The 12,267-nt window shown below is 39.4% G+C and overlaps 1 long non-coding RNA gene across 1 annotated transcript; it reads left to right on the forward strand.

Annotated features, from left to right (window-relative positions):
- Window positions 1–1,302: 1,302 nt before the first annotated feature.
- On the forward strand, window positions 1,303–11,739 carry LOC138753585 (uncharacterized). Its single transcript, XR_011351277.1, has 3 exons — window positions 1,303–1,540; window positions 9,161–9,289; window positions 11,452–11,739. It is a non-coding gene; the product is annotated as an uncharacterized lncRNA (long non-coding RNA).
- Window positions 11,740–12,267: the final 528 nt, after the last annotated feature.

Here is a 12,267-nt window from a genome sequence, read left to right on the forward strand (position 1 = left end):
TTGATCTCAGCACCCCTCTCTGCAATTGGATCCATGACTTCCTATGCAGCAGGCCACAATCAGTGAGGACTGTTTACAGTACATTCATAATTATTTTCAACACTGGGGCAGCACAGGTCTGAGTATTCACTCTACTTCACTCTCTGTACACCTAAGACTGTGTAGCCAAGCACAATTCACAGAAGACACCACCATCATAGGCAGGATCTTTAAGAATGATGAAGCAAAGTACAGAAGGGAGGTAGGGGGACCTGTGGCTTGGTGCCATGACAACTTCTCCTTCAATCTCAGCAGGACCAAGATCATAGACTTCCACAGGAATGGTGACGCGCATTCCCTTGTCCACATCACAAGTACTTACAGCTGTAAGTTCCTGAGAGCACACACCTCCACTGACTTGTCCTGATCCACCCACACCTATGCAATGGCAAAGAAAGTGCAACAGAACTATACATCCTCAGACACCTGAGGAAATTTGCCATGTCACCAGCCTCCTTTAACAACTTGTGCAGACACATCATTGAAAGCATCCTGTCACGATGCTTCACTGCATGATCTGAGAACCCTTCCACCCAAAACCACCAGAGGGATGTGAATGTGGCTCAGGGCACCCCCCCTCCCCAATCGACTCCATATAGTTCCCATTGCCTTGAAAAGACTCATCCCACCCCAGCCGTACCCTCTTTACTCCCTTCCCATCAGGAAGGAAATTCACAAGCATGAGATAACACACCATCAGATTCAAGGTCAGTTTATGTTGTGCTATTGTTAGACTCCTGAATGAGCCCCAATATAGTAAAAGTATGTTGCCTTTGCTCCACACCAATTGTTCTCTTTCTGTACCTTTGCATTTTTGTACTTGAACTATGTATGAGATGTGTACTGGTGTGTTCGGGAAACAACCTCTATTAGGGTAGATCTGACAATAAATTTGAACTATAAATTATATTACCACAAAATATCAAGACAAAAAAAAGAGATAATAAATATAGAAGGATTGATAAATATTCAGTTGCAATTAGTACAAGAAAAAAAGTAATGTTTCAATAGTGCAAACAGGTCTTTTAGTGGTTTTGGAGTAGTTTATGGTAAGATTTAAGGTAGAATACGGAGGTTCAAGTCCCTGATGGCTATTGTGGGGGGGGGGGGAGGGGGGGAACCTAGTGGTGCAGCACCTCAGGCTTCTGTACTTTCTGCCTAAAGAATCAGTGAGGAGAGATCATGACCAGAGTGATGGTGTCCTTTATGATGTCAGCAGCCTTCTTGTGACAGCATTTCCGTGGATAGGAGGTTGATGCCCACAATGGCTAGATTTTTTTAACTTTCTGTCGCCTTCTGCATCCCTGGTCTCTCAAGTTTACAAACCGTGCTGTGATACAGTCAGTATACTTTCCACTGTACATAGGCAGGAAGTTCAGTAGAGTAGCATTGGATAACATGCCCAATTTCCACAGACTTCTTAGAAATTAGAGGAATTGGTTACCTCAATGTGCTACTCCAGGAGAAATCCCCCAATTTATGAACTTACAGGAACTTAAAGGTACTTTCCATTGCTGTCCCACCAATGAAAACAGATGCATTGTCCTTTAACCTCCCTTCCTTAAGACCACAATAAGTTCCTTGATCTTGCTCACATTGAGAGCAAGACACTTTTTATTGACACTCTAACCAGATTCTTGATCTCCATCCTACATTGAGACTCATCATTACCTGTTATTCAGCCAACAACTGTAATGCCATTTTCAAAGAGTTTCTAGCAATTATTTTTCCAAATTTATGTCCTTGACTTACTAATCTTTTATTCTGGAAAAAAAATTAAAGTTTACCTTGTCTATTTCATTTAATAATTTATAGTGAATGAGGTTTTTCTTTGATTTCTTCCAGACTGTTCAACCCAATCATCTCTGATTTTTCTCATAATTTATAGTGAACCCAAAAAGTAGCAGAACTGATAGTGAATGCACTCATTTCCCAGTGCATCTATTACATAATTATCTTCATCCACTGATTCTTGTCAGTTTTTAAACAAATTTGAGCATCTTACGATTTTCTTTGATCTTATTTGAGATTCTGCACACAATTTTGATCTCCATGGTATGAAAGAGATTCAAAAGGAATTCTAAATGGTACAAGAAAACATTCATAAGGAGTATAGTGAATTCAATTGTCCATTAATAAAGATTGAACAAGTTGGGGTTTTTTCTAACAAAAAAAGCTTAATTAATTAATTTTTGTAGTTGGGATTTGCAAGATAAATGAGGAGACATTAGAACCCATAAAAAGAATCACCAATAAATAGGAAATGCCTGCATTGGGACAAGAAATATTTATAGTGAACAACATAGGCATTGTAGGGAAAGATTTTACATATCCAGGAGAGATAAAACTTGTGACGAGAATTTAAAAAGAGAGGGCTCAAATGGTCCATAAATCCTATCCTCTCCTCTTATCGACTCTCATCTTCACCCCACCCCACTGCCTCAGGAAAGCAGCCAACATATTAGGGGGCACATATCCCCCTCCTCCCTTTTATGCAGAAGATACACATTCGAAACACGCACCTCCAGATCCAGAGGGTTTCTTTATGCTGCCACCAGATTAATACCAGAAGATGGCTTGCACTGTTTAACTGTACTTTTCTTTAACACTATACCCTGCCCTTTAGTTTTATTGTTTCACTTTTTTTAATTCTAGCACTACCTGCATTAATATGCTGAGGATGACTTACCTAGTAAGTACACAAAAAAAGTGGAGGGGCTGCCAGAGGCGCACTGTCACTGGTGTGAACTCAGAAGAGCAGAGAGCAGAAACACAGCGCTGCTCTGAAGGGTTCACCGCCTGGTACCAAACCCAGGGGCTTCACACAGGCATTACACAGCCTATTAGAGGAGCTAATGGTGCTTTTAAACTAAAATCCTGCAACCACAAGTCTGTGTCTAGATGGCACCGCCTGTGCTCAGCAGTGGCCACAAGGAGTTGCAGACTCCTGGGAGCAGCGGACCTGCTCAGGGCACCCAAAACAGGGAGACACTCTGTTCGTTGAGAAGGAGAAACAGAGGAAGTGACCACAACAGTGGACCACTAAGGGGCTCAGCAACTGTGGGACCCACACAAGCTGTGGTGACTTGCAGTCGGGGGATGTGCATGGGCTGCAGGCTTCTGAACACATGCTCAGGAATCAGGTATCCAAACCAGGATTCACGAGGGTGCTGAGGGCAAGAAGGGCTACTGAAGGGCATCAGGCACTGAAGGCTTCCTGATCGCGTTGGAGGTTTGGATCTGGAGCTCGGATTACCAAAGGAGTCTGTGTGGCTGCAGAGGTTGTGGGATCACTGGTCGCGAATCCATGGACATGGATTCTGAAGGGACTCTCTTTTGCATTTCTTTCTGTAAAATTGTAAGGGGCACTGGGTGACACTAATGGCAACTCTTTGTCTGCCTTATGGCAGGCAGAAAACGATTTCAAGTAATATTACATATTCTGTGCTATTACAGGATAACAAAGGAATCTTGAAATCAGAAGATTTTCCATTGTATCTCAGTAGAACCATGGAAGGCTACAGCACAGAAACTATCCCTTTGGCCCATCTCGTCCATACCAAACTATTTATCTGTCCAGTCCCAATGATCTGTACCTGGACCATAGTCCTCCATACCCATTTCATCCATGTACCTATCCAAATGTCTATTAAACCTGCATCCATCACTTCCTCTGGCAGCTCATTCCACACTCTTGCCACCCTCTGAGTGAAGTTTTCTGAATATTCCCCTTCAACATTTTACATTTCACCCTTAATCCACGTCACTAGTTCTTGTCTCACCCAACCTCAGTGGAAAAGGCCTGCTTGTATTCACCCTATCGATATTCCTCATAATTTTAATAACCTCTATCAAATGGCCCCTCATTCTCCAACACTTCAGAGAATAAAGTCCAAACCTATTCAAATTTTCCCTACAACTCAGCTCCAAGAGTCCCAGCAACATGCTTGTAAATTTATATGATCAAGGTACACATGATTCAACATCATAGACCAGATGAGTTACACAATTTATTTCCATGCTATAAATTCTATGTATATGAAAATACAGAATGATCAAATGTGCTATTGTCTGCAAATTTGATTTCTCAAGTTTGCTTATTTGATTTCAAATCTTTTACATCAAGATACATTGTAGTGGCCAAAAACCTTAGAAGCTGACATCTTATTATACAAGATCAATTTAGCCTTTAAGAGTCAAATATATGTAAAATTGAAAGCAAATAGATTTGCAGAATGTTGGCCTTGTAGTTTTACTTGCATTAAGTCCAAACGTTTTTCAAATTATTGGTACAGGAATTCTGGTTGAAAATGAACTTGGCTATTGCGAAATAAGGTGAGGACTGATGCCTGGGTTGAATTATTTCTCATGTTCTACAGGACAGTATTGTCACAGGAAGGAGTACTCTGAAAAAAAAACTGCATTTCAAAAACATCAATTCATTAAACTGCACACCAACCCCTTCACAGAAATCTGCACCCTTCTCACCCCCAAACCACGTAGAAAAGTGAATCAAAGTCAACGGCAAACTAGAACAAATTTCAACCAACATAATTACTTTTAAAATTTTATCCAACAAAATAACTTTTCTGGTTTTTTTTTAATCTTCTCATTTACTTCACTTTAATTTGGTCTTATTGTTAATGAACTGTTTAACCAAGGCCTCAAAGGATATATTAAAATTGAGGATTCCTTCCATGCCAAACCTCTTTCATCATTCCCAATTTGCACTGGAGTTGTTCTTAGGCAGCAGACTGCTAGGCAATCCCATTAATTATAATCAACTATCTCTGGCCATAGTTTTCACAATGAAATTCCTACCTCTGATGCCCTCTTTATGTGAAATCTTCTGGATTCCGTCGTCCGGAATGTAGACTTGTCCGTTTTAATCCTCGTCGCCTGTTCTGTCGTGTATTACTCTTTATTAAAGATTTAACATACCCGGATTGCAGTCACTTCGTTTATCCCAAAATGGTGCCCACCTAAACGCGATATAAAACACAACATGACGTCATGCAGACGTGCGCGTTTGCATAACAACCATGGATATATTATCTTTTTCTGCTTGGATTTCTTCAGACTTGCTTTGTTTTTGCTTTACTCTAATTGTACTGACAATAACCACACCAGCAGTGCGAGTATAAAACAGCTTTAATAAACTAACATGTACACTAAGAGGTCTTGTCTCTCTGCAAGACAAACCTGGAAGGCTAGACTGTAGCTCTGGACTGCTTTCTGTACAAGGTCACCAGGATGACCTCTGGTGTCCTAGTGGTGTAATGACATATCACCACACTAATGTTACCTCCAATAATGGCAGAATTTTTCATTAAAGTATCCAACATACTTACCTCAAGTTAAGAATTTAGAATTGCTGCAACATAATGAACATAAATGTGCTTTGACAGATGTCATATCTGAAACATTGAGCAGAACAGGAACAGGTTTGACAGCCTAGGGCCAGGGATAGTGAAAGAGAGACAGGGGAGGGGCCTTACAAAAACCTGTCGATAATCCCGTCTCTCTCTCTCTCTTTACCCTGGTCTCCTTTCCTCCAGTTCCCAACCTCTTTCCCTCTCCATTCAGAGCTCTCGCCTCCTCCTATCACTTCCAAGTATTTTTCTCTCTGCCCTTCCACTCATGACCTCTTGCCTGTGGGCCTGTACTCCTTCCATCCACTATTTTATTCAGATACTTACCTGTTTTTTTTTGCTCACACCTTGACGGAGGGTTCAGGCCTGAAATGTTGGTTACTTATCTTTACTACATAAGGAACGCTGCATGACTTGCTGAGTTTCTCCGGCACTTTTGTTTATTGAACTACAATTACAGCAGCTGCAGATTTTGTTTAACTCTATTGCTGTTCTGTCTGGGGAAGGAGGGTTCAGTGCAGATGTGTGGAGAAAATCTCATTTTCATTATTGGTTTTGCTTAGACTGACAATTTATAGGTGTGAGTACTTCAGCAAAGGTATGCCAATGCAGTGTGGTAGAACCATCTTCAGCAAAAAAGCTGTGGGTCAGTGGGTCAGGCAGAGGAGTGGTTGACGTTTCAGATTGAAATTTTGGATTGGGAGCCTGATGCACTGTCCTAATTATTTTACTCCATATTTCAGCAATTAAAGCCCAATCTCCATAGGACAATCTTCACACAAGATGTATTGCATGTAAATCATTTGTTTCTAATTTCTAAAGGAAATGGTATTGCAGATCTACCAGGGATATGTGGGTGTTGTATTACACACAAAGAGGACTTCATGCTTGGTTGAGTCTTGGGGGCACTCCCAAAAGAAAATTAGTTAGTTTGTACAGTCACAACCATCAATATACCATGATCCTTTGTTTTGAACAGTTCCAAAATCCCTTTGTGATAGTGAACGCTAATATTGTTCTTGTCCTGCTTAGCTAGAGAGCTGGATGACATCCATTAAAAGTAGCTGCAAAGGATTCCCTTCTTCCTGTTCACCATCACCTGCCTACTCCACTAATCACTTAAGCAGTTTCCTTTTGAGCTTGAGCCAGTTGTGGTTAAATGTGTTTAAAAACTTCCATTTTGTCATAATATAGTGACATTGCCTTTTGATTACTGGCACTTTTGAGTTACTCCGATGTGCAATTATTCACTTCTAGCAATAGCCTGCTCTCTATACCACTTTAGTTAGATTTATCAGTAATAATGCAATTCAATTGAAGTCATTACAACTAAAACTAGGTCTTAACTTGTATACTATGTTGCAAAATATTATTTTCTGAAATAACTCCAAAAAGAATTCAATTTGCATGTGAAGGAAATCTGGTTCTCCCCTCAAAGTCCAATCCATAGCTTTACACCAAACTCCGTGAAATAATGTTTCTTTCAATTCTCCCCTCCCCCACCTCATTTATCCAAGATGCAGGACAGAATATTACCCCATTCTTTTGAATATTATGTTAGAAGGATCTGTAAAGACATGAAGAGCAGAAGCAACAATTGAAACCAATATTTGCAATGATCTAATGCCCTGATTCACAGTTGGTCCCACTGGAACCAAAGCAATATCTGCAATATGTAATTGGTCAGGATTGAATTAAGTAAATTTGATTTTCAATTGACACAGTCTAGTTGATTCCCTAAGTCAATTGAGAATGAAAAAGATGCCTTCCTAAATAGATAAATCCAATTGGGAGAACTTCACAATAGTGCAGACTGCAAAGGGTTGTTAAAAGAGCCATTGCGAAGCTGCTTTATGTTTAGTCGACAGACCGGAATTGTCAGACATGTTACAAATGCACAAACAGTAGAGGGAATGTCTCTGCTACTGAAAAACAACAATGGGAATAGAGGGATTACGCCTCACATCCCAAGACTCAGTTAAGGATTATGCAGGCCAGCCAAACATGGACAGCCAATGCAAACACCTTGGGGAGCAAAGCCAGCACTGGCAGTAGGGAATGGATTTATTATCATTGGGAAATGACATGAGCAAATACAGTATTTGAGTAATCTATCTAAAACTTTTTCGAGCAATGCATTCACAGGTGCATTTCCCCCACCTAAAAGAGGGTGATACAACAGATCGAAGTGGTGAATATCCTAATGACGAACCTGAAAATTACGTTCACTTAAAGAATTGGGATTGGAAGAAATTGGGAACTCATTGGAATGGGCTATTCCAGGTCCTGTTAACACTGACTGTAGTAAAGCTTCAAAGACTGCCTCACTGGATACACCAAACAGACTGATTGAAAAAGGCCCATCTAAAACAAAGACTTGGAAGTCACATAATGTGGAGGAGCTGAACGGACAGACCCCATGAGCTTCTCAACCCAATCCTGCAAATCAACTGAAAAACGCTGGAAAAAAAAGAGAAAACAAAGCCCAAAAATCACCACAGCATGGATAAGAATTGAGCAGCCCTCCTGGAAATGGAGGAGACCGACGGGTGGATACAAGTGCCATCAGAGCCGCCGCATGGGAGAGATGAAATGTGGGAAGAGCCTAACATAGTGATGGAAGCACATAGCCGGCAAGCGTCAGATCAGTGCCAACATTTGGTGATGTGATGGGCATCGTACAATTGCTGGCTAATAAAATTGAGACCCTAGACGGGAGGGTCCAAAAGGTAATGGAAGAAGTGAGCAAAGTGAAGATTGCACTCACCACTCTAACCACCACATGACAGCCACTGAAGACAAAATGAAGGCTGTGGAAGATAGAATGGAGAAAATGAAAATGATACAGATGCCTGGGAAGTTGAAGGAAAGAGACCACTGAAGAAAATGGATTCACTAGAAAATTATAAGGGGTGGGAGAATGAAAGGATTGTGGGGCTAAGGGAAGGGGTGGAGGGATAAGGTGGATCCCGAAGATCCCTGGAATAAATGGGTGTGACAAGTCCATGGTAATTGAGAGGGCCCACTGAACCTCCAGTCCCTGACCAGGGCCGAACCAATGCCCACGCCCAGTATTGATAAGACTGCATAAATATCAAGTCAGAGAGATGATACTCCGTGTGGCCATGGAACATGATGGCCCACTAATAGATGAAGGGGTGAGGATCACCTTTTTCTCTGATTTGGGTGTGGCACTGGTCAAGAAGAGGAAAGAATTCAATGCCATTAAGAGAACTCTACATACAAAAAAAATGGATATGCCCTTTTGTACCCAGCGACATTATGAATTGACATGCCAGGGGGTGAAAGAAATTGTTTAAAAGATCCTCAAGAGGCAATGGAGCTGGCACAGAAAATGAAAGAAAGTCCCAAAGGGGAGATGGAAGAACAATGAAAATAGACTAAGGAACAAAGGGCATAAGGATAAGAAAAATAGTGAGATATCCTTTTTCTTGACAGTTTTTGTATAATTTAAAGAAGGATAACAAAGCAATATAGCACATAATTTAAGAGATGTAATAAAATAGGAGACAAGGACAGTCGATGTAAATAGTGTAAATATACATAATGATAGTGGGAAAGAGAACAGCATAGGTTAAAAGCTTCAATAAGAGTGGCAGGTGGACCTGACTTGAAGGGGAACAATGACGCCAATGGGTTAGCTTTAGGCGCCAAAATAAAAGGGAGAAACGTTATCTATAAAGAAGAGATTTGTTGTTTTTTTGTCTTTATTTGTGTTTCAATTTCAGCGGGGCCGCCAGTGCAAAGGAAAGAAATTCTTGAAGAGAAGGATGCACACAGCTGTAGAAGAACGTATGTGGGCTTCCAGAGACAGATAAGGATAAACATGGATATCAATGAATAAGTCATTATAATTCGTGAGTATCAATATAAATGGATTGAACAAACATATCGAAAGAAAGTGTGTTTTGGCAAACATTTAAAAAAATTACAGACAGATATAGTGTTTGTACAGAAACAACATCACACAAAGTATGAACACACCAAACTAAAAGAAATTTGGTGGGACAAGTAATATTGTCTTCATATAATTCCAAGGTGAGGGGGGGGGGCATAGCCATTTTATTAAATAAAAATGTTCCAGTGGTGAAGGAGGTAGTACTGGATCTGAATGGATGATGTTTAATAGCATAGTCAGATCTATTCAGAGGCTTAGTCACTTATGAACCTTTATGCACCAAACACAGACAATGAGCTATTTATACAAAGGGTCGTGCTTAAAATAGCTGGAGGACAAAACAATGTTCTAATTGAAGGAGATTTCAGTTTTTGTTCAGATCCTATATTGGATAAATAGACACGGTTAGTGACAAAAACAAAGGCATCAAAAGCCACACTTGCATATATGAAGAATCTAAACCCAAAAGATGCCTGGAGACGGTTACACCCCCAAGCTAGAGACTACTTCTTTAACTCTAAACCCTATGATTCTATCACCATAATCAACTATTTCCTAATGTCGGCACAGTTGGAATGCAGGATGGTCGAGTTGGAGTATTTGGCTAGATTATTATCAGACCATGCTCCTTTGGTACTGACGACAATGCTGCCAGAAAAACAGGCACCAATGTATTAGTGGCAACTAAATTCTATGCTATTGAAGTGAAAAAACTTCTGTACGTTTATAAGGGAATAAATTAACATATTTTGTGAAACTAACTGCCCATCTATTAACAAGTTTCCTGATATGGGAACAGATTGAAGGAAAGGCCACCTACAACATGAGAACTTTATTGATATGTTTTTCAGTCACCTTGATATTTGAACTGAATACCAGATTCATGACTGAAAGGAGGAATTTTGGATGGCAGCATAATACCTTTTTAAATGCATCTCATCTGTTGATAAGACTTATGTTTGTAGCTGTTGAATCTATTCCCATATTCTAACCAACTCAACAGGAGGTATTCCCTCAAGACCCAGCCCCTACCCTTTACAAGAAATGATGGAATGGATTTTTGAGACTGAACAGATCACAGACAAGTGAAAGGATATAAACATATGTAAGACAGCAGGGTATAATAGGACTTCTTTTATTAAATGTTACCTAAATTATACAATACCAAAGTTGGGAGGAAGTTGATGTAAAACTTTTACTGTATACAATGATTTTATTTTTGACACAAGATATATCCATGATTGACTGCTAATTGGATGGAGTTCAGTTAATTGAGATATGTGTATATCATGTACAGAAGTTACACCAATGCCCTAATTGGCCAGATGTAACCAGGTTCAGGACAAAGAGAGGGATCTCGAAGATGGAGCAGGTCTTTATGATTCTGCTCCCTTTTTATGGCATAGGTAATGCATTCAAAGAGTTGATTTGTCACCTCAGCATTGGAGCTATTGGCTAATGGGCTCCAAGTAGCTGGGGAGACAATTTCTCAACAGTAAGCAAAGGTGGTTACCATCTGTACCGTTACAATCCAGAACTGAACGGACCTTGGCTTTATTCTGCCTGGTCATGGGGAGACCTGTAAAATTATAGGTTGAGACTGTTGTTTGTACAGTTCTGACAACATCACTAAATTGCTGAACCACATGCAAAAAGACATACAGGACCTACGAGAAATTGGTGCAAAATGCCTATTACTCCTACCCTTTTGCACAATGCTTTGGCCAGAAAAGTTTTATTATGCTTCTAGCTACCCTTGTAGATTTACTGTTTCCATGTTGTCCAAGTATCCTCCACAGTTCTTTTAGTGGTTATCTTAGAATGCTAAAAGGAGGGAATGTGAAAGATTCTATTTTTGAGTCATCCAGAATAATTATTAAGGAAAAGCATATCTTTATTGTTTAGTTTCTTTGCTTTGCTGTCCCTAAGGAAGAGACTTCTTTTGTTTTGTGTGTCTTAAAGATTTGATTAACTCTCCAGATTAAGAATTAGCATTTCATAATACATAGGACATGAATGTTTGATATGTATTGAAGGCAACCCTCTAGACATTACCTCAACTGATTTTAAAACATGAAACTTAAACAAAATTAACTGATAACGTGATTTACATTTCTTCAGAGAGAACCACAATGACAAGTATTAACAACGAAATGTAACAATATACCTCAAACAAGTTCAAAGAGATATGCTTATCAACTTATAAGAGATATGCTGCCACCTCATACCCACTAGCACAATTTAATAAACCTGTATTGTATGCTGTATAGTTCTGCCATGTATTTTTCTATCTTAACAGCACAGGCTGATTATCACTGCATGACAGTTGAATTTTTCACTTATCCCAACTCAAAATATGGTTGCTCTGGAGAAAGTTCATAATTACCGATATGCAAATTATTTTTTCAAAAGCAGGGGTCACACATTTGGGAAGTGTTCCATTAACTCTAGTTTTTTTTTGTGTGTACCATCTTTCAAAAGACAACTAAATGTTCTTAAATGCTCTATTCACTTTTTCCAATTTAAAAGTTGCCAAAATATTAGTGAAATGTATCTAATTTGTTAATTATGTAAAATAATGAGTTCTGAATAATCAGGAGGCTTGTCTGTGAAGCCACGCCAATTGCACATATCCCCTAGACCAGGGGTGTCAAACTCAAATTCACGGAGGGCCAAAATTAAAAACTTGGACTAAGTCGAGGGCCGAACTAAATATTTATTGAAAATTTTCAACAACATCTGCATGTTTTCTCTTCTTTCAGCATATGTAATGTTAAACTTTTTCTTATTAAAATAAATGTTTAATAATAGTTTTGGATAAACTCTTTCCAGAAGCATTAACAAATGAGAAATAAAATATTCAATAAATAATATTTCTCTATAGAGGATTTGTCAAATGTTGCTAGTGTGCTGTCGAATAGTAAAATCTGAGGGCTA

Source organism: Narcine bancroftii, chromosome 2 (assembly GCF_036971445.1).
Source record: "Narcine bancroftii isolate sNarBan1 chromosome 2, sNarBan1.hap1, whole genome shotgun sequence".
In the NCBI taxonomy this organism is placed as follows: domain Eukaryota; kingdom Metazoa; phylum Chordata; class Chondrichthyes; order Torpediniformes; family Narcinidae; genus Narcine; species Narcine bancroftii.